Here is a 23,693-nt window from a genome sequence, read left to right on the forward strand (position 1 = left end):
GAGAGAGAGAGAGAGAGAGAGAGAGAGAGAGAGAGAGTAAATACTAGGTGACAGGGAAAGAAAAACATAAATAAAAAGCAAGAAAGGAGAAAGCAGAGACGAAAGAAGAGAGAGAGAGGAGGAGGAAGAGGGTGGTGGGCGGGTCGCAGTGGGTGGCGTGGGCGGAGGGCGTGAGGAGTGGGGTGGGGGCGAGCTAGTGACGGTGAGTGGGCTGCGGGGGTCACGCGCGGGGCGGGGCACCACCACCCGACCATCCCTCTCTGCCACACTTAGTCATAACGCCCTTAAATTATTGGCTCCACCAGCTTCCAATACCAAATAGGACGGTTGCAATAAATTACCCAAAGCGGGGTACACGATAAGATTAAATGCAATATATTCTTGGCCGCGGGATGATGCGATGCTAGCAAGGGGCGATGTGACTGCCGCGATTCCTCTCCCTGATGCTGCGAACACGACTCCTCCAGCAGTGTTTAATTCGAGAGTCAGGCCTGGCGCTGCGTTCCGAGGCTTGCTACAGTAATCCATCAAGTTAATGGATGAGAGAATATGCACTGAATACCTCGGATAGCGCAAGATAACACTCCTTATTGATATTGATGGTGTCTGGTCTTCTGTGGACGAACTAAACGTGTAAAGTAAAGAGGATAGTAGAGTTTTAAGAGAACACGCACTGGATATCACAGGCGGTGTCATATAACAGCATGCTGATATTGATGCTGTCCATTCTAGCTTACACACCGTAAATGTCTTCGATTAAAGAGAATCTGTGAGTGCTGGGGCAGTATGGGAGGAATACTACAGCGTCGGACAACACTTTATATTGATGGTGCCGCTGGTCAGTCCTGTGTACACGGACTGGTAAATGCTTTCGATTAAAGAGGAGCCTTGGGTTTTAGTGCCGTTTTTAAGGGACGCCTACACAAGTGCTGGTGATGTAAAAGAACATACTTCCTCTTGTTTCTGATTCCTTTTAAGAACTTTAACGCAGAAATCCTGGACGTGAAGGCCGCAAAAACGAGTTAACCCGGCGCCACTCCGCGAGCCCTAGTCCGTTTGTTTACATCGAGGTACCGCCATCTTGCAGCTTTATCGTCCGACACTTGATGTACAATTATATTTCTTCCTTCTTGAGCGAAATCGTGAGCGCCGCTGTACCTTGACGGTGAGGCACGCAACTTTCCGCAAAATAATGCTTTAATGACCTAATCAGTGTCTCTCGCGGTGAGTTATACGTAATAAATTCACCTCCAGCGGACGAAAATGTTTACCCATGACATCATTAGGGTTGCCAGTTCACCGCACTCAACTATTTGTTTTAGATATACTATAATGCCTTTAAATTATTTGTGCATATCTGGCTAAAATATCTGTTTCTTTTATAACTGGAAAGAGCTTGGCCAGACCGTGGTGGCGTGGTCCGGCGGGCTGGCGGCGTGGAGCGGGGCGGGGCAGGGAGGGCGCGTGGGGCATCATAAAGGAGCAGCGCCGCGGGAGGAGCCCATCTGGCCACTCGGGGCGCACGACTGGTTAAGAGAATTATTCCATTTTATCACCGACTTACTTCGCAGTATTGCCACACCACTTCTCTTGGGAACAAACCTTTACTGCTGTCATCTTCCTCCTCTTGTAAAGATCCATAAAAATTATATCACTTTACGGGGCTGTTACTTCACTTTTCCCGGGAACGTACCTTTGTTATTGTCATAGTCTCTCTTTTGTAAACACCCTTGGACATTGTGCTCTTTCACATTATTGTTGATTAACTTTACACACACACACACACACACACACACACACACACACACACACACACACACACACACACACACACAGCGTAGTGTAGTGGTTAGCACACTAGACTCACAATCGAGAGGGCCGGATTCGAGTCCCGGAAAGCGGCGAGGCAAATGGGCAAGCCTCTTAATTTGTGGCCCCTGTTCACCTTGCAGTAAATAGGTACGGGATGTAACTCGAGGGGTTGTGGCCTCGCTTTCCCGGTGTGTGGAGTGTGTGTTGTGGTCTCAGTCCTACCCGAAGATCGGTCTATGAGGTCTGAGCTCGCTCCGTAATAAGGAAGACTGGTTGGGTGACCAGCAGACGACCGAGGTGAATTACACACACACACACACACACACACACACACACACACACACACACACACACACACACACACACACACACACACACACACTGATATGGCTGCTCTGATAATTTAAATGATACGAAAAATACATAATGAAGGCAATCCCAAGACACGCGGTGGCCAAAGAGCGTTTGGGATAAAAGCAAAACGAAAGTAACAAAGCTTGATTTGGAAAAAAAAAGTAATGAATTGGTAAGCTGAAAAATGAATCAATAAATGTACAAATAAATATATCTATAAATCAAATATCTAATGAACTAGAACAAATATAATTTCATACATTAATCCTTCAGTTAATGAACAAGTATGAAGGAAAGAGCGGCAAGCAAAAACAATTGGACTATTAGCAAAGAGGAAATTGAATGAGGAAGCAAGATTAAGATAATTGGAGGAACGAAAGGCGATTACGTTGGATATAAACATTTTCCAGAGAGAGAGAGAGAGAGAGAGAGAGAGAGAGAGAGAGAGAGAGAGAGAGAGAGAGGTCGCTATAGCACACAAGGAGGAGGGTCGACACAAATCCCTTCCTCCCTCAAGTCAGAGCGGTGCCACATAAGGAAGGGGACGGCCCGTGTCTTCCTGGCCTCGCCCTCGCCCAGCCACGGCCCGTATTAGGGAAGCGCCTTGCTGTATCACGGGGTTAATTGGCCACTGGGCATCACACACTGACAGCGGGATGCACCGGTAGCCAGACCAGGGTTACGCCACCGGAGCGTCATGAGAAATACGTTGTGGTTCGGCGAAAACAACAATAATAATGATAATAATAATGACAATAAAATGACCACAGCAGGAACAAAGAAGACAAGGAACATAAGGGAAGAGTAAAAATGCATCAGATCTACTGCTCCTTATAGAGTTGTATGGTGACTACTCTCTTTGATATACAGTAGGAGGCAGAAGCAGGAGGATGGACAAAGGATCATCTTAACCCACTTGCCACAGACGACAGAAAAAAGAAAACTTCTTCTTCTGAAATAGCTTCACAAGTGACATTTCAGAAGAGGAGGAAGAGGAGGAGAAGAGGAGAACGACGGGGAGTATCAGAGCACAGATTTTGGGAAGGATGGAGCACGGAGCCGCTCATAATATAGATTTTTAGACAGAATGGAAAAGAAAACAGTAATTCCTCTCACTATTCATGCATTCCAAAGTGTGATTCATTAGGAGAAGGCGGACAAACACGAGGAAGATGAAGCAAAGGAAAAACTCTCTTACTGTTAAATATTTCTCCCTTAATCAACAACAACTTTTTAGGCACGCTTGAATATTTCACTAGTTCAAGTACAGAATTAACCTACCCTATTCTCTTTTCAGTCTCCTTTGTCTCCACTTAATAATACACGTGAGGGTAATAAAGGCCAACAGTAGCCGTGGCAGTATAGGGGTTAGAATAAACCAGTCAACAGTCAGTCTCTTGAAGGAACACAGCCCTTCACACGATGCCCTGAACATCAAGACAGACAGCGTGTAGAAGTGGCCTGGAAGTGCGCACCTGTCGCTGTCCAAACTTGGAAGCTGGAGTAATTTTGAGCGTTGTCACTACCACAGTAAACGTAGTGCTTGTGTAAAGGAAGACGACGATCGAGAAGCTGAAAGCATAATATTCTTTCTCTTATTGAGCAGAGAGAAACTGTGCGTGCTGCGTGTCTGAGTGTGTTTTGCTTCTATCTCCTGACCTCACTCACTCACTGCATTCGTTCTGGAATACTGCTGATAGGGGAGTGACTTTGCACTATTTTATATATATATATATATATATATATATATATATATATATATATATATATATATATATATATATATATATATATATATAGTCATCATCATCATCATTTTTATCATCAGCTTCATTATCATTGTCAACAACAGCAGTGTTGCTCCATGCATTACATGCCAAGTGTTGCCAGCAGCCATGGCCACTCGTCCTCATTGGCTTTATACGGCAGTAACTTTAACAAAACCTCATCCGTTACAGAGAACTTTATTAGCCTCAATTACTACAGAATACTTCCGACAAAGGAACTTCCCAGTAACATTTACCTCGTTTAATGCTTCCTATGAATCCGAAGTTCATACTATGGTGAAAGTTCGACTGTATATGTATACAATAGCAAACTGTATGAGTGGATGGTGGGAAAAAGCATGTGTTTTTACTTTTTCTATTGCAAATTCTGAATTTGAAACATATCGCCGTGACGGTCAACAGATTGAAGATAGAATTTAAAAGACAGAAGGAATGAATAAATGTATATATGTTGCGTATGTACGGAGTCAAATGATATCCATATGATATTATGTACACACGTATGCACACACAGGCTTGGGTGCACGCTGACACACACACACACACACACACACACACACACACACACACCTTCCTAAAACGGCATGAAGTGACCACTAACATGACGCAGAGTTAATTATTTTTCATATTTGTTGCTAAACGAGTCTTGAGTAAAAGAGTGCTTCCTTCACATATTTACCGCGATGACCTCATCCATTCATCCCTTCCTTCATTATCCGCAAACCTGTTCCCAGCGAGGCGTAAGGGAGGCAAATCTCAATGGCTTAACGCTACGGACAAAAAAAAATAGAGGAAAAAAAAATACTTACGACTTTAAAGCCTACCTGCCAGCCTTCCTGAAACATGCTTACTTTAAAGGTGTAATTAGCAAAAGGTGGACGCTTAATGGCCAATGTGATGGAGTTCCACCGCCACTCATGCCTTCCCCTCCCTCGCCGCTACATATATGCATACACATTCACCAACAGTGCCACGAATGTAAGTATGTATGTGTGTGTGTGTGTGTGTGTGTGTGTGTGTGTGTGTGTGTGTGTGTGTGTGTGTGTGTGTGTGTGTGTGTGTGTGTGTGTGTGGCACGGATTGTCAGTGTGCATGTACAGTACCACTACATTTGCCGTTGATGGGCACGAATAATCCTTGAAGGTCTTACTGGTGATACTTTCCCTTCTTTCAGCGACTTTAGGTCCTTCAAGAGAGAAGTATCAGGGACAATAAAACTAGACTGGCTTCTTAAATTGGAACTCTTTTCTTGCCTAACTCGAACACTGACACGCACACATTTCCGTCAACACATTTCTTCTACAACATACTTGAAGATCTTCCACATATTACTCACTGCTGCTGACTCTGAATGTTACGTCATGCAAGTTGAGCCACCATTACCTTACATTAACTTAAATAAAGTAGTAATAAAGGTAATAATACTGTTGAAATCTGTCCTCACTTTCAATCAGCTTGGAAATATTTGTAAAGCATTGAAGTTCACATAACTGTATTTATCAACTGTATTGTTTAGATAGTTACATTCGGTATATTAAAATTTTTCATAGAAGCTAAAACTCCACAGACGAAAATTTCTCTTTTGACGTATGGTAAATAACGCCTATTGCTTCACAGATCCTTTCAGACACCCGAACATGTATCCTTAACACATACATTTATCAAAGCGGAAGAGGAAGCGACGGCACTTTTTAAAACAAGTTTCGTAGGTAACGCCGCTACCGTCTAATATAAGTATTTTGACTAGAATCACCACTTTTTAGGCAACTGTAGCGTCTTCATTATTACAATTATTCATCTTTTTCCACACAAGTAGCAGTGGCGGTAGTAGTCGTCGGTTTTTAGACAAACATTTACATTGACGCAGTAACTTTCCGGGAAGATTCGCTCCAGACTGCTGAGAACATGGAATTGAAGCTTTCACACGTTTTATAACCACACGACGTCTAAGTTTGGAGCCTCAGCATTCTTGTGACTCTGTAATGAAAATAGGTGTATAAGGAGAGAGAGAGAGAGAGAGAGAGAGAGAGAGAGAGAGAGAGAGAGAGAGAGAGAGAGAGAGAGAGAGAGAGAGATGGAAGGTGATATACAGTTTAATAAATATGCAGACAATTTTCGATCAATAACGTAAATAAAGTATATAAAAAAACAACAACACTCCCATAACTTAAACACTTAAGCTTACTTTATGAATATATAAAAGAAAAAAGTAATAACAAACGATCATTCGAACAAAAGACAAAAAAAAAAAAAAGGAAAATAATATATGCATGTAACTTACACAATCAAGGGGCCTATAAACATGAAAGCTCAATATAGCATTAACCCTTGCTTGTGTCCCAGAGAGAGAGAGAGAGAGAGAGAGAGAGAGAGAGAGAGAGAGAGAGAGAGAGAGAGAGAGAATGTAACTGCGGATCGAGCGACCTCACCCCGCCGACCCCCATCCAGCCACCACTCAACCCACCCTGCCTATCCCCTGACCAGTCCCTCACCTCCCTCTCCCTCTCCCTCCCTCTCTGAGCACACGCACGAATCCTCTCAGGCAGCGAGGCAATGGCACGCCCTAATAAGGCACACTCCTCTATACCTACAAATCGTTTCTTGCACTCACTTATATTTCAATTAAATATATTCTAACATTTAATTTCTTTTCCATTTTTTTCTCTCCCAGCGATTATAAACAGTTAAGAGAATCAACATTCGATAATTATTTTTCACCACAGTGTGTCATTTAGATTTATCGTCACATTCGAGTTTTTGTTGTTGTTTTTCCTCCCTCTGGTACTTGTCAGCAGGGAGATCGAAGAGAAATCGAACCGTATATGAGAATGAGTGCGTGTCTAGATACAGGGGGAAGAGAGATAGCAGGAGGGAGAGTAAGGGAAAGACTAGCCAGGATACTACCACCACCACCACCACCACCATCACCACCGCCGCCGCCGCCGCCTCCTGCACGGAGCACGCCACCTGGTCTCGAATCCTGATAACACCCTCGCCTGAGTTAAGAGGTAATGGGTGACCGGATTTGGAATATTTTAAGGAAATTCTGCTCTCTTCGGGTGAGGCAAGGCAACCTCTCGTCATGCTCCCCTTCCTGCCCCCATCCCTTCCCCCGTCTGCTACACCCTCTCCCCTTCACCCAGCGCAGTTCGACCACGGGTAAAACTGCATGCATAATTGTCTTCAAGGATGCGATTTAACATCAGGTATCGCCTTTCGCAGTCCATCACCAGGACGATTTATTCCGCAAAATGCCGGGCGGCGGGCAGCGCGTCGTGTGTGCTCATAATGCGACCCTTCCACACCACTCCGTCCGCCTCCGCCTTGTGCTGTCTCGCTGCTTCGTTCGTTCGTTCGTGGATCTGGAGTTTCGTTTCGTGGAATTCTGCTGCATTTGATTTTCGGGGAGAAGACAAGACTAACATTGATTAGAGCCTTATAGGTTTAATTTGTGGAAGCTAAGGAATTTGCAGGCGATATGACGATAAGAACAAATAATGATTACGAATTAAGAGTGAACATAAACACACAGGGAAAACAAACAACCTCAGACCTGTTGGCTATAACGATCCTGCTAGTAATAAACAACACTAACATAAATCATAAACACCATCTAATCCACGCTAAAACACTATTCAATCCAAAGTAACTTACACAAGATACGTACATTAAACATACAGTATTCTTTCTCTTATGAATAAACCAAAAATTTCTTACGACACAGCATAGACGAGAGATCCAAAGCTATTAATATGAAAAGAGCTATAATTTTCCAGTGCCGCTTTCACATCAGAACCACGGCAGGTAATGAACTGACAAGCACACGAGCTGGGAAGGCACAAAAACACCGAGGCGATGCTGTTGTTGTTGTTTGTTGTTGTAGAGACGAGAAGAGAGGTGGCTTAGTGTTTACCTCATTCCCTTTCCCTCTTGCTCCCTTCCCTCTTCCTTCCCATCCTCCTTTCTTTCTTCTCATCTCTCGATCCTTCTCCTCTGTCTCTTTTCTCTATCTATATCTAGAGCTTATCCTATAAACAATTACATACTTGGAGAGAGAGAGAGAGAGAGAGAGAGAGAGAGAGAGAGAGAGAGAGAGAGAGAGAGAGAGAGAGAGAGAATGTAAGGGAACGAGTGAGTGAAAAGCGAGACGAAATAGGGATACTGCACACCATAAGGAAGAAAAAAACTGAGAGAAAAAACTCCGATGATTAAATGAAATATAGAAAAGACTGAATGAAAAAAAAAAAATCGAAAGAGAAGGACCGGCATGTAGTACGTAGTTACTTAATGATATCTAATAGAAAATGAACACGGGGAAGTGAATACATGGAGGAGGAGGAGGAGGAGGAGGAGGAGGAGGAGGATGGTGGAGTGAAAAGTGCGGTCGTGGGTGTGGACGGTGTGGTGGTGACTGAGCCGCACAATAGCCACCTCCTTGCGCCATACTGGGAGAGTGATCACCACCAAGCCACACCAATATTTAACGTCCTAACTGGCGCCGTCACAACGTCTGACCTCCCGGAACCCGCGACCATTACGGGGCTTGTTTGCCGGCAAGCCCCGAGTGGGTCCGTCCGTGCCTGGTGACGCTCGTGGCGGCGGCGGCGGCAGTGGTGGTGGTGGTGGTTGTCATGGTGGTGGTGGTAACACTGATGGATGACTGACGATGCTCTGTGAGGTTCAGTGGCTGATTTTTTTTATTAATTTCTTTGTGTGTGTGTGTGTGTGTGTGTGTGTGTGTGTGTGTGTGTGTGTGTGTGTGTGTGTGTGTGTGTGTGTGTGTGTGTGTGTGTGTGTGTGTGTGTGTGTGTGTGTGTGTGTGTGACTAGCTATGGTAAAGAAGATATAAACTGAAACTATGATTGTCCTTGCTTTACACTTCCATGTTCTAGAGCCAGTGTGAACGAGCAACATTAGCATCCTGCCTCCGTGCATCAAGCATCCACTAGTGTACCTTCTATTCAGAATTAAAATGGAAAGTCAGACATCCCATTACTATCACTTATTAATTTTTTCATTTTCTTTCGTAGGTATAATTGGTTCTGGCAGTTTTCTCTTGGTATATCAAATAAAATAATACTTGAAATGTTGAAAGTTCCTGGGCACGTATCTCCCCATGGCCAGTATCCTCCCCAGCACAAGTGTCTCCCCGGGTGGGTGATTGCTAGGGCGGCGGCGGGGTGCGTGAGGGTGCGTGGGGATGACAGAGTCCCCGACATGCAGACACGTCGGCCACCAGGATGAAGCATCGCCACACACCCCGGCACGTACACGCTCTACACAAGCGTGCCTGGTAAGAGCGTGCCGGAGCATGCATGCAAATTGAAACCAAGGATGTGGAGGGAGGAAGTCGGGGAGATGAAGGAGAGAAAGAGACAGGCAGAGGAGAGGGAAGGAGGGGAAGGAGGTGAAGGAGGGAAAGGAGGGACGAGGCTCGGTGGGGATTCGATGTCTCACTCAGAAACACGAAGCGGAGCGGCACACACTGATCAAAGGCCGCCCCGATAATGTCTCAATGCCTTACTTGATGTCTATTCAGGTGAAAGTTCTATAAATTACCATCAAGCGCAACATATTCATTATCGACTCCCATAAAAGTTTTATTGAAATTGTCTATTATTATTCTTATTCACTACATGTTATAAGCAACCTCTTCAAATTTTCTATCTGAATAAATTTCCAACACAATGATCAATAGAGTATGACTAATTTGATTAATTTGCAAATTGTATATACGTTATCTTAGAAATAAATAGATAAAACATAATGCAAGACTGAGCAGAATACAAAACCAGAATTGTTCCCCGCCTTTCACTTCCTTGAACAAACATGGATATTCTTTAATCAACTACTCAAATAGTCACAAAACAATGGAAATAACAATAAAAAAGAACAAGAGTCAGCGCGTCGCAGCATCCAGCGTGGCCTCCCGCTGTCACGCTACCATGATGAACGGTGGACAGACGCTGGTCGGGGCGCGTGAGTGACGGACATTAAGGCTCATAACCATACACGTTTGGTCTCTTGTTTCAGAGCGCGCGATGCATGCCCGATAGAGCGGCAGGGCAGGTGTGAGGGATGCTCTCAGTGTAGTATGTAATGGACTAATATTTCCTGATAATACCTTGGTCTGCCTCCCTCCCGCCTTGATACAGACGTCAGCATCAGGGCGACCGCACCACCGCCCGCCATTCACGCCACGCACGCCTCCCACGTGGATGCAGCCTTGAAGCCTTCATTCCTTCCGGCTGTAGATGTTGCGCCGCATTTCGAGGACTATAGCCCAGGTAGGAACTTTTACTTTCAAGAAGCTTTATAAAGAATTTCCTTTCAATTTCACTTTCCATCCTTACTCTTACACTGCTTCAGAGTTTCATCAGAAATACCTCACACACACACACACACACACACACACACACACACACACACACACACACACACACACACACACACACACACACACACACACACACACACACACACACACACACACACACACACACACACACACACACACACACACACACACACACACACGCACACACACAAATTTACTTTTTAATGGTTTTTTAATACTTACGATTAAATGAGTAAAGCTTCGCGCCGTGCTAAACTCAAGCATGATGATTTGAGGAAACATCGCTTTATTCATCAACACATACAAACACACACGCGCATAAAGGAAGGCTGCCTTTTGACCGAGGTGGTTTCATCTCAGCCTGATACAAGCCTGGCCGACGAGGCGCTACCACAGGGATAAGTCTTTTGTGACGGAGCGAACCTAGGCCAGGCAGCCCCGGGATCCCAGTGAGGGTTCCCGCCCACACCACAAGGCGCCTGCACCTTCAGATTAAGACAAAGAGGCTCACCTACTCACCAGGGGAGGAATGAGTCCTCGCAGCCGACTAATGAGGGTAATCAGGGGGCATGAAGGGTAGACAGAGGCCCGGCTGTGGCGTGCCCTGTCCGGTGATGGGCGGCAGGAGGCGGAACAGTCCTCGCCCGTGTTCTGTCTCGGCCTTCCTCGGGATGTTTTTTTCTGCGGCAATGACAACAATAATGATGACTGATGGGCCAATTAAGCGTATAAAAGTTCTTAATAAGAGATCCTCCCCTGGAAGAAGTTAATGTATTCAGCACTACACTTTACACATTATCAATACAGACTTGTGTTCATACTGACGTCAAACACACTCCGCCATTCTGTGCACTCACCACGCTCACTGTGCTTCCAAAGAAAAAAAAAATCCGGACTATAAATGCCATAAAAGGGAGAAACACACACACACACACACACACACACACACACACACACACACACACACACACACACACACACACACACACACAGATATATTCGGAGAACAATAAGATTATACGGTATCAAAAACAGAGAAGAGTACAGGATTGACTTGTCCTGTAAAATCACAAGTTCACAAAAGTCTCAATAAACAAATAAACAGGGATATTTTGAGACAGCTTGGAGTATTCGTATCTCATCACTACCCTTAAATCTCCCCACGAACTCAACTCTCATAATCAATGTGTATATGGAGTGCGAATCCCAATGACCTTCAACGGTGTCTTTATTAACATATCTACTACAGCGTTCATGGTGTAGTACTAACACTGAACTATATCATCACATCACCATTCCATAATAGGATACCGAAGTTTGCATTACAACTAATTTGAAAGTGTGTGTTCTTTTCCTCCCTATCATCATCATCATCATCAGTCTTTTAATTTCTATCAAGTATCTATTCACTTCATGCTAACCGTGTAAAAGCTATAGTTTCATCCTACCATCTAGACCTCTTCCTGTCTTGCCATTTTACAATTACACCATCACAACATCGCCCAGTGTTTCTTGCTGCCTCCTTGACACATCACACCAGCGTATCTCAGTTGCTATTTTCTGTTTTCTCGCTGCATTAAACCTTCACATTACAGTTACTTGTTGCCCTTTGCCTCATCAAACCTGCACATTACAACTGGTACTTGCTGCTCGCCCCACCAGACCTCCACATCAAAGCCTTAGTGGTCCACAGCAGGCTGGGGAGAACCAAGGCCAGGCAGGGAGAGCCGCGGCCTGGACCTTCCCCTCACTTCTACCTTCTGTAAACTTTAATTATGATTGATGGATGTTGTCACTTTCTGCATCAAGACGACGCCTTTTACGATGTTTTCATCCCTCAACGCTGTTCCATCAGGGATTTTTGTTGCTGTTAGTCCTGTACGTGGCATGGGGGAAGAAAATGATACATGACATAATATATTAGCATGCTGTCTGTTCTCCCTGAAACTGACAAATCGCCGCTCAAATATGGACTCAGATTAAACATATACTGATTTATTGAAGACCTGAACCACGGCGGACCTAGCTGCTTGTGTCTACAGATCCAGAAACTAATGAGGCAGATCAGTTGTTTAGTGAGGTTCAGTAGTCTCGCTACTTTCCCGGCTTCGTCAGATACACAATCACACACTGGGCAATTAATATATGAACTAATTGACTTATGAAAAGAAAAAAAAAGATGGTAATAGAAAAGAGAATGGGTGGTAAATATAGAGGATGGTCAAAGAAGTAAAGGATAAGGTCAAACAAAATAAACGAAAAAAAAAGTTGACATACAATCCTCCAAAAAGAAGTAAAGAAAAAAAAAGTTAATTTCATCACATACTAAAACATCATTATCACCACCAAAATATTTCTTCCTCCTTTTATATCATCACCCCATTAATTTCTGAGACAAGGTAAATTTCCGGTGGGTGTCTTTTCTCGGGTGAATCATGTGCAAGCATTAGTTAACTTTAGTACGTAAACTTCTGCCTTAGACCTTGACAAATGTCTCTATTCTCTCACTCACTCACTGGAAAAACTGCAAAACTTTCTAAAATTCTGTGCGACACTACTTTCTTTTTGCTCTTCAAGGTTTAACTAAGCACAAAATTAGACAAAAATAATATTGCTTGAATTATAACACCTATATACTTCACTAGACCAAATATCATGGTAAAATAAGCAAACATAATCACTAACACAAGCAGTAAAGTTCACATAAATTTGGTTGTTACACTTTCCTGCACAAAACCCGCCTGACCACCACACATCAAAGCCAGTATCGTTTGTCATGCGGGTCTTGCGGCCCAAACACGCTTAACCCCCTTCTATACTGAGACGCATTTTTATCTTGATTCTTGGGTATGATTAGACGATTTTATTTGCATTGTGAACGGCTTATGGAGGTAAAAAAATTAACCCCCTTCATTTCAACCCTGGTATTTCTGCACAATTAGACCATTTTATTGACATTAGGAAGGATCTATAGAGGTCAGAAGATTAATGGCCAAAGTTTTCACTATTCCAATCCCCCACATAAGTTTCTGAAGTTGTGTAAAATCACAAAATAGTACGCAGAATGAATATGGAAACACGTCATGGTACTGAAAGGGTTAATGGCCAGAGTCTACTATTCTAATCCCAAGGTATGTTTCTGAAGCTTTCTGAAATCTTCAAATAGTAACTAGAATGAATCTGAAAACGCGTCATGGTACTGAAGGGATTAATATTTGTCGTAAGCTAAACTATACAAGTTAATTCTGGGAAGGTAGACAGAGATTAAACAAATGAGTGGGGAAGGTGGCTGAAGAAATGAGGCTGTGGCAGAAGCATCATAAATTTTCCTACCTAGACAAAAATTACGCAAGTGAATGTGAAAGGCGGTAGAGGAACCCACGGTGGAGCAGTACTATGCATATATTCTCTGCTCCAGCCTGAGAATTTTCACCACCTTTCACAAGCATTTGCCTAATCTTCTATCCACTTAAGAGAATATATAGCACATCTCCTTCAGCCTGAATCTCTCTACCACCTTTCTTGCTCACAGAGGCACTAAAACTAGCAACTTTTATAGATTCCATCCAATGCTACTTAATTTATATACTTGTTTAGCGTTGAAGGTATACAGTTTGCCGTTGTGAAATGCAGAGGTGTATAATCCGTGGCGGGTGAGGGGTTGCCTGGGTATCTGCAAGCATCACTGGAGTTGTGGTGTTAGTGGTGTTGTCAGCGGCGGCGGGACGGTGGTGAAAGCGAAAAGATGTGACAGCGATGAAGGGAAAACATCTTACTAACCAAATGAGAGAGAGAGAGAGAGAGAGAGAGAGAGAGAGAGAGAGAGAGAGAGAGAGAGAGAGAGAGAGAGTTGGTGGGAAGGTAGAGTAGCATCTCAGGTAGGTGAAGTACAACAGAGGAGGAGAAGAGGAGGAGGAGGAGGAGAGAGGGGCTGGGGGATGAGGCTTATGGGATCCAGTTGTGGGTGATGGATGGCGGGAAGACTGCGAGCGAATGAGTGGTCACTGATATTAATTGTTTCTGAACGCTTCATTTCTCATTACCGCAGATAAGGGCTCACAGAGAGGCGCACCGGGGAGTCTGCGTCGGCCACTCCGTCAAGGGAGGCGCTGCGGCGTGTTCCATTAGCGGGGATATCAGCCAAAGGAGCGGCGTGTCAGCGGGGCCAATACAAGGTTAAAATAGAGATGAGCGAGGACTTTCTCTGCCTGGCTAAAGCTTTGATGACTTAATTAAGCAGCATGCAAATTTTCCCATCGTCTTCTATAGCGGGGGTGTCGTGATTGGGCCGATACTAGGCTAATCTGCGAGCCTTATCACAAAACCGCTGTAAAGGTCGGCTAATCGGTCCCGGGGAAGTGAGGCGTGTGTCAGGGCAAGGTGTTGGTGGCGCGCCGGGAGGCAGGGAAGGCTGGCTGGCTGGCTGGCTGGCTGGCTGGCTGAGGACTGGCTGACCAACTGACTGGCTGATTGGCTGACTGACTGGCCGACTTCTTTAGTGTAGCGTCTTTGCCAGTCTAACTTACTCCACCACAAACACACACACACACACACACACACACACACACACACACACACACACACACACTCTCTCTCTCTCTCTCTCTCTCTCTCCAAAGTTTTTTAGACCATGATTGATGAACCAATTTTCTGCCGGACTCACTTGAGTGTAGGCTGATCACACAGCTCAGACGAGACAATTGAGAGAGAGAGAGAGAGAGAGAGAGAGAGAGAGAGAGAGAGAGAGAGAGAGAGAGAGAGAGAGAGAGAGAGAGAGAGAGAGAGAGACTATAAGAATGGAATAAAACAACAATAAGTAAGAACAGTAACGACACACACACACACACACACACACACACACACACACACACATAACTTCAAATGAAGCAAAATGACGTAATGGAGTGAGGAGAAGAGGGAGTGAGAGAGAGAAGGAGGCAAGGAGGGAAAAGAGATGGAAGAAAGAGAGAGAGGGAGGGAAGGAGGGGGAGAAGAAGGGAGGGACACACTCTTCTGCCTGGGACGAGAGATAAAACTCCTCGTTACACTCATCATGCCACCATTGTCTTGTCTGAGCTGCTCCTTCTTCCCTATGCCAGTCTCTCTCCTGCTCCTTTCCTCCACTTACTTGCCCAGTCCATGCCTCTCCTCCACGTGCTCCCTCCACACACACACACACACACACACACACACACACACACACACACACACACACACACACACAGTTCTTTCCTTAATCTAACATTCCTACGTTTCTTTCTCAACTAATTTACACATTCGCTTCCTTTCCTCGATTTTTTTCTTATTCTGTTTCTTCATTTACGTATTTCTGTGGACAATTTTCTATTGCAGAGGAAGCTTTCTTTTAAATAAGTTAGCGGTCAAAGTATTAGCAGGTGTGTGTGTGTGTGTGTGTGTGTGTGTGTGTGTGTGTGTGTGTGTGTGTGTGTGTGTGTGTGTGATGAGCTGTCTAACCCAATACTATCTTAATTATTGTTCCCCTCTCTTTTCCTGTTTTTTTTCTTTTTCTTTTCCTTCTCCTCACACTGCCTGACAGTTGATGCATCTCTCTACACTGCACGCTCAAAGGTGCAGCATACGAACACTGCACAGCTGGCTCCTACACACCTGGCTGGAATGTTCCTCTCTAGAATATGAATGACAGGAGGCATAATTCTCTACTTCACACATTTTTTTCTCCTTAACCTCTTTACTATTACAAGTGTCGTAGTGTGATGAAGTAATATTACAAGGCGATTGTTCCTGTGATCCGCCGTTGAAAAGCCAGGAAACTCACGACGGAAGAATGAACATCAGTCAGGTGTTTCCGCTATCTATCATGCAATCTGTGTTATTACAGTGCATGTGAATACCGTTTTCTGGTTGGCGGCGCCGCTCCTCAGGACAGGCTGTCGTAAAGTGCTGCCTTGTGGTCTTGCGGCTAAATTATTAGTTTGACGAGCAAGAAGACGAATGAAGGGCTAAAAAGACGAGGATTGGAGGGGAAGACTACTCAATTTGCCAGTTTCAAGAAGTAAAATAGGAAAAAAATAAATCAAATAGAAGTTTCTAAAATTACTACAATGAGTTGAGTTACATCTACCGTAGAGGCACTGTATTTGAAAATCACCATCAGTGTCTCAGTACTATTCTCCTTATATCTCTCGTGTGACTACTTTGACAAGCTTCCGTCATGCTCTGTCATCGCGGTGTGCTGATGTTAGTAGTGGATGGGATCAGGATGTAGATTGTTAACAGGCAACACAACTCTTGTATATTGATGAAATATTCTGATGTCAAGTATATACTCATAAAGTATGTAAGTCCTTCCTTAGATAATTAGTAATATTGGCATCACGTACGTATAGAATAGTGACAGAATGGTGAAAAAAATAAAGAAATAAAAAAAAAAACATTCGTCTGCTAATGTCTGGAACCGCTTCTCGTGTGTGTGTGTGTGTGTGTGTGTGTGTGTGTGTGTGTGTGTGTGTGTGTGTGTGTGTGTGTGTGTGTGTGTGTGTGTGTGTGCATAACTTCCCCCACGCAGCCATCCTGTTCCGTGAAGGTGTGGCAAAGGTGTGACAGAAAAATTACTCATCACAACTACCTAAACGGTGGGAAAAAAATGAAACGCACGCTATAATAAACACAAGCCGCATTACTCATCGTCTAATACCCTCATAATTACCGCTTTACCTCCACTGTGAAGGTGACGAACTGCGAAACAGATGGGCTTTTATAAGTGAATCTGGCGAGGTCAAGAGTCACGTGAAAACTCAGGTAAGCAAAGGACTGCCTGAGTAAGCCAACTAGAATGAGCAAATGACGGTGGGAAACAGCAGGTGAGGGTGAAGTAATAGATGGTAATGAGGGTAAGAGAGACAGCGAGAGAGAGAGAGGATGAGAGGAAGGAAAGGGGTAAGAGAAAATGTGAATAGAATGAAAAGTGTGTGTGTTGACAGGTGAGCAAAGTTTAGTGGGAGAGTGAAGGCGAAAGTTTCTAATAGTTACTGCTGGAGGCCTGCGTGGTGTGTGTGTGTGTGTGTGTGTGTGTGTGTGTGTGTGTGTGTGTGTGTGTGTGTGTGTGTGTGTGTGTGTGTGTGTGTGTGTGTGTGGATGAACTTCCTTTCTGTCTGTAGGCATCGCGAAACGAAAACAAATAAAGAAAACACAAAAGAAAAAAAATAAACATACGATTTACTCCATGCACGAGAGAGAAAAAAAAAGAATAACGGCAACATCAAAGTCGTATGAAAAAAAAAAAAAAAAAGGAAAAGATAAACCAGACAAGAATTAAAGCCAGCCATCAAGCGTAAACACACACACACACACACACACACACACACACACACACACACACACACACACACACATTCATCATCAGCGAGAGGAAGAGACCCCGGGTTCACTTCCCAGACACGTGAAGGATATCCGGACCCGGACGGCTATTCAGGCTCATAATTAGTATTCACATATTTGCAGCGCGCCATTACTCCTATCGCAACGGACCTACTCTTTCTCTTTCTTCTTTTTTCCCATCCTCTATTTTTATCTTGCTTTCGTCATTTATTGCCCGGGGGATTTAATCTAGGAAGGAGAGAGAGAGAGAGAGAGAGAGAGAGAGAGAGAGAGAGAGAGAGAGAGAGAGAGAGAGAGAGAGAGAGAGAGAGAGAGAGAGAGAGAGAGAGAGAGAGAGAGAGAGAGAGAGAGAGAGAGAGAGAGAGTTTTAGAGTTAGCATCCGTAATTGGAAGCGTAGAAGGGGAAGTTAAGATTACAATGAATGTATACTTAGGAAAGAGATACGGATGAGGAGGAGGAGGAGGAGGATGAGGAGGAGGAGGAGGAGGAGGAGGCGGAGGAGGAAGAGGAAGAAGAGGAGGAGAAGGACGAGGAGGAGGAGGAGGAAATGGAAGTAGAATAAAAGAAGAAGAAGAAGAAGAAGAAGGAGAAGGATAATAATACCACCATAATCATAGCTAACACAACCACCACCACCACCACCACAACCACCAAAACTAACAACAACAACAACAATAATAACAACAACAACAACGAGATGGCGGAAGAGAAGTAAGAGAAAGGGAGTGAAAGAAAGAAGCTGGAAAACACACACACACACACACACACACACACACACACACACACACACACACACACACACACACACACACACACACACACACACACACACACACACACTGTACATTTTCAGTGTAATTTTTTACATTGCCAAAGTAATAAACCGTATATTATTATCATTATTATTATTATTATTATTATTATTATTATTATTATTACACACACACACACACACACACACACACACACACACACAAGAAAGAAGAAGAGGGAAGAGTGACGTGTGAAAATGGTTTACTTGTGCCTTAGACATCTTACTGTTGAAGAAATGAAGAAGTAAACCACATGCACATCTAAACATTACTGATTTCTACGTATTTGTGTGTATTTTTGACTGATTGTTACTGTTTCGTCTTTATTCTTTTTTCCTTCTACCTTATTTTTCTCATATTTTTTCAATTTTCTACGTATTCTTTGTTTGATTTTGATTGAATATTCGTTTCTTCATCCTGTTTTCCTTATACTTGATTTTATTTTCCATTTTTTCACAGTATCTTTCTATACAAAATCTACCCATTACCTTTTGGTGTTGTTTTTGTACTCGCAAATACACACATACACACACACACACACACACACACACACACACACACACACACACACACACACACACACACACACAAACATTCTCTCTCTCTCTCTCTCTCAGAATAACTCATCAATTATCTCCCGTCGTCTGCATCACACGAAATAAATTCTACCCCATAATTCCTCCTCCAAGTTGTTGCTTTCTCTTCTATCAAACGCGATTCCCTTCCCCTCTCCCTCTCCTTCTCCCTCTCTGCTTATCCCTCTCTCTCGTGTCTTTTTCCTCGCTAATCTTCAACATTTCCGTCGTCGGTAACAAGCTCGTCAGGAGTGAGTGATATTTTTGCGGAAGGCAATTTGGAGCTCCATCTGTGGGTTCGCTTTTGGATGTTTTAAAAGCAAAAGGTGATGTTTTAGGCGATAAAGGAGCTTATTTTGTATAATCATTCCTTTTGTGATGAAGCCTAGTGACCTGCCGCGACCTCCGATGACCCTACAAGATGAGGTCACTTAGGTAATAGAGTGGAATTTCCTGTTTATGAAGGTGGTGCTCCTTAGCCCTTGCAACGAGGTGAGTGGCAACAGCGAGGATAGGGAGGCTGAAAGATACCATTTGTTCCCCTCTACTGCCAGCCGGGAGGGTCAGCTGGGTCACTCACACGGCTCATTATGTCTAATTAACCTAAATTAAGAGAAGAAAAAAAGGCGATATTAATAATGTGGTTGAATGTGTGTCAGACGTAAGCCTCCTTAATGTGTGCGTGGTCTGCCTCCGCTGCACTGCTGTCTCTCGTTTGCTGCCTCTCGCTCAAATAAAGAAAAAAATCTAAATGGACAAAAACGACGTAAATTCCTAAACATCTGACGTAACCAGCAATAAAAACGTCAGGAGAGATGGGGTGCAGCCTCTCCTGACGCGCGGCCGTGGTTCGTCAAGATGACTTCTGGGTACGACGATTAGTAAACAAACCTGTGAGGTGACAGGACCGCCGGGTGTACGATAATCGAGTTTCGTGTTGGTGCTGGTCGCACGAGGAAGATACTCACGATTTCAGACACATAACTGGTCTTAAAAAGGATGTGCTCATTATACCCACAACCATCATCATTTCTCATCTTCACAAGCACATATTTTCGCGGACTTTTCCTGCACTTATCATCTCTTGTCACCGATATGTGCCTCTCGCAGATGTCGTCATTATGCACTTTATATCAACAACATACATACATACATACATACACTTGTATATATATATATATATATATATATATATATATATATATATATATATATATATATATATATATATATATATATCACATCCACACACATGATGAGCATACACAGTATACATACAAATGCCGTATTACAGTAATTTATTTTTTAGTGCAATCCGTCAGCTGAGTGTAAAAACATGACTGAAGCTGATGTGTGTCAGGTAAAACAAGAGAGTTACTTCCCAGGGTGGCAATTACTGTCCGTGATGCCAAGAGCCAATTACCGCCTGCCGGGTGACGCGCGGCCAGACTTGCAGGCGGCGGTGCCCGTCCGCCGCCACGCCCCCGGCAGTACACAGCCTGGAAGGGAAGGACGCGAGAGGGAAGAGAGAGTGATGTTTTTTTCTCCTCCTGCTCTTGATCCATCTCTTACTTTCAGCTCTGTTACATCAACTGCTATTACTATACTACTGATATTCTTCATGCTGCGAGCATATAACGGCAACCATAAACATCCCCAGTATCATTACCACTAATGATACACTTCCGAGGCAGCACACGCTCCTCTCAATACACCCCATGGACAACACAGCCTCAGCCAACGTCTCAATACCCTCCCCCAGACAGGTGCCAGGGCGCGGGCATCAGAGCCAGGAGCGTTGACTCGCGGGGGAAGAGGAAGGGGCTTGTGACGGTCTCGGGGCGCTACATGTGTATTCATAGCGAGTGTGGTAGAACTGAGGAGAGGCATTGTGTGTGTAGTGGCCGACCATCCATCAACTGGACAGACAATCAACCAAGCTGTCTGCCTCGTATCATTGTTACGGCGGGGCGCAGCAGGGGGGCGCGAACCCCTTCCTTACTGAGGGGACCAAGAGGGCCCACTGAGACACCAAGAGGCGGCTGTGTCGAGTTGTGGCGATATGTAGGGTAAAGGTTGTATGGGGCGGCTGTCTGTGCTATAGGGAGACATGACGGTGTGCTCACGGGGAAGGCGCTGGGGGAGTGACGGGAATAGAAGGGAGGGGAGCACCTCACCAAGACATTATGTGGTGACTTTTGGCGGTACTTCGTAGTGAACTAAAATAAAGTATAGCTGTTGAAAGGCTTATAATACCAGTCTCCTTAACCTTATCCACCCTCACATCCTCACATCACTCACCCAAGCATAGCAAACACACACCATCACCCACCCCAACAATCACAACACCAAACCACGCGACTCATACTCCCCCCTATCCACCACCTCCACCACCACCACCACCTACCTTCCTCCTCTCCTTCTACACGCACCACCCACCAACTCAAAATCATCTTGACTACCCTCCTACCAGACCAAAACACATATCTATCAAAGCACCCATTCACTGCTGTCACCCGGCACTCCATCCCCCAGCCAGTCCCCCGCCACACGCCCGTCCCAGACATGGCAGTGACAGAGCGGTCTCAAGGTGTCTAAGTTAATGTGATGGCATGGAGGAGGAGGAAGAGGTGGAAGAGGAGGAGGAGGAGGAGGAGGAGGAGGAGAAAAGTAGAAAAGGAAAAAGAGGGGGAGGGGGAGGAGAAAAGAAAAAAAGTTAATAGTGAGGTGGGAAATACAAGAGGGCACTTCATGGTTGAATGGTTAAAAGGCTGAAGAGGAAGCAGTTTCATGAGAGGGAAGTGCACTATTAATACCTTTCGTTCCAATGTAAGCCTGAAAAAAAAAGAGGAGGAGGAGGAGGAGGAGGAGGAGGAGGAGGAGAAGACAAAGACGATCTCAGACTAACACAACTCCTCCCCCTCATGCTCAAACAGATAGACATCCATCCCTCTCCCCGCCAGCCCTTGCCTCTCCCCACACTAATGAAGCGACAGCAAACGCACACCACCACCATCATCACCACCACCACCACCACCACCACCACCACCACCACTACTATAACCACCACATTCGTCTCCTTCCCCCTCTCTCTCTCTCTCTCTCTCTCTCTCTCTCTCTCTCTCTCTCTCTCTCTCTCTCATCCAGCCTCGAGACATCATACAGCGTCACCCATTGCGATATAAGCACCTCGACGTTAAAGATAACAAGAATAGAAACATCTTTATTTTGGTGTTATTGTATTCGTTCCCTGGAGCTGTGTGTCGATTTCGTTTTGTGTAGGTATCTTTCTTCTCATGGGGGGGAGAAATTTGCATATGTAATTACGAGTGGTGATAGTTGTTTTGATTAAGAAAAAAATAAGAAAAGCAAAAGGAAATATTAAGGAAGCTGCAGCAAAAGGAGAACGGGAACGGTCTACACGTGGCAGCTACTTTAAATTTGTTTATTCGCGCTAGATTTTTTTTTTTTTTGTAACACACACACACACACACACACACACACACACACACACACACACACACACACACACACACACACACACACACAGACATGCATACCACACCACACAGCACCAAAAACCACCAACACCACCACCATCACCACCAAAAAACATGGACCACAAACACCATTCCTTTTCAGACACGTATACAAGCAACTATGCATGTGTTAAATTAAATACGAGAAAACTTAACGATGGACGTGCTCTGCTACACGACCATTAGCACCAAACATGCGCCTCTCTCCGCTAAGACGTGCCCCGACAACCCTCCAGAGCACCTCCCCCGACCCGTCTTCTCCCGGAGTCACCAGGATTAACTATAAATTACTGTAAGAGAAGTCATAAACATCAAGAGGGTAATCAAGTATAAATATCAGGCTTCTGCTCGCCTGTCAGAGGAAGACAACCGGGCGCCCTTCCAACACGGGGTGAGTGAGGTCTTAATTAGGAGGAGGAGGAGGACGAGGGGAGGAGGAGGAGGAGGAGGAGGAGGAGGAGGAGGAGGAGGAGGAGGAGGAGGAGGAATGGACGAAGAAATGGAGGACGCCAAATAGCAGGAACGGGAGGAATAGTAGGAGGCAGGTGAGGGGAAGAAGAGGAAAAGTAGCAGAGAGATGGAGGAGTAGGAAAGGAAGAAAGGGAGAAAGGGAGTAACTATGAGAGATGAAGAAGGAGAGGAAGAAGAGGAAGAAGATGGGCGAAAAAAGGAGAAAGGAAGGACATGGATGGAGAAAAAATGCAAAAGGGAGATGGAAAAGACGAAGAAAAGGAAGGTTAGGAGTTGACTGGCAAGAAAGAAGGAGATAGTTGGGAAAAGAAAGGAAGGAATAAGAAAGACGGAAAACGGAAAAAGGAAATGGCAATCAATAAATAAATTTAGGACGTTGGAAGAGAAAATTTGGAAACTGACAGAAGGGAAAACAACAGACAAAGGAAGGAAAAAAGAGAGAGATAGGGAGAAAAAAAGCAAAAACAAAACAAAACAAAACAATATGGAGACTGAAAGATAAAAAGGAAAAAGGAGGAGGACAGTGAGGGAAGAAGAAAAAAAAGAAAGGAAAGTTGCATGAGAAAGGGAAGAAAGAAGATAGGAAACAAAATGCAAGAACGAAGAAGAAGAAGGATGTGATGGA

The 23,693-nt window shown here is 44.4% G+C and overlaps 1 long non-coding RNA gene across 2 annotated transcripts in view; it reads right to left on the reverse strand.

The window, feature by feature from the left end:
- The window catches only part of LOC123520735, a 51,225-nt gene that overhangs the window by 13,391 nt on the left and 14,141 nt on the right, over positions 1-23,693 (reverse strand). Inside the window, exons 2-3 of one of the 2 annotated variants that reach the window (XR_006679353.1) lie at positions 10,831-10,992; positions 5,181-5,930 (exon numbers count right to left, since the gene is read on the reverse strand). This is a non-coding gene — a long non-coding RNA (uncharacterized LOC123520735). Of the gene's footprint in view, positions 1-5,180; positions 5,931-10,830; positions 10,993-23,693 lie in introns of those variants that run through there. The other variant, XR_006679354.1, reaches the window with a different exon arrangement.

Source organism: Portunus trituberculatus, chromosome 47 (assembly GCF_017591435.1).
Source record: "Portunus trituberculatus isolate SZX2019 chromosome 47, ASM1759143v1, whole genome shotgun sequence".
Classification (NCBI taxonomy): Eukaryota; Metazoa; Arthropoda; class Malacostraca; order Decapoda; family Portunidae; genus Portunus; species Portunus trituberculatus.